This window comes from Loxodonta africana, chromosome 1 (genome assembly GCF_030014295.1).
Source record: "Loxodonta africana isolate mLoxAfr1 chromosome 1, mLoxAfr1.hap2, whole genome shotgun sequence".
Taxonomy (NCBI): Eukaryota; Metazoa; Chordata; class Mammalia; order Proboscidea; family Elephantidae; genus Loxodonta; species Loxodonta africana.
In genome coordinates, this window is record NC_087342.1 from 109,965,386 (window position 1) to 109,965,954 (window position 569).

Sequence of the window (569 nt, forward strand, 5' to 3'; positions counted from 1 at the left end):
GTTAGAAGATTTTAGGTAAAGCTTCCTTCTAGCTGCAAGGCTTCAGATTATCTCTTTCTTCCCTCTCTGATTCTAAGGAAAGGCAAGCCCAGGATTATATGTGAGTGTGTATGTAGGGGGTGGGGGCGGGGGGGCACGGGGGGCAGGGAGAGGGCTGTTTCTCTGAACTTTTCCGGCTCTAAAGTATATTTTATTAATGCATACAATTACTAAAGGGCCCTGGAGGCACAGTGGTTAAAGCGAATGACTGCTAACTAAAAGGTCAGCGGTTCGAAACCACCAGTGGGTCTGTGGAAGTAAGATGTGGCGGTCTGCGTCCGCAGAGATTTACAGTCTTGGAAACCCTATGGGGTTGCTGTGAGTTGGAATTGACTCTAGGGCAGTGGGTTTGGTTATATAATTATTATATTAACATACTGAAGGTATCAGGCAGAACAAAGTTTTAAAGTATTTTAAAGATGCTTAAAGGACCAAATGGGAACTACGCTTTCTTCCCACAGTTCCTAAGGACTGTAAATCTAGCTGGGGAGAGAAAGTTCCAAGCAGGGATTCAAACTGATTCATTGGGA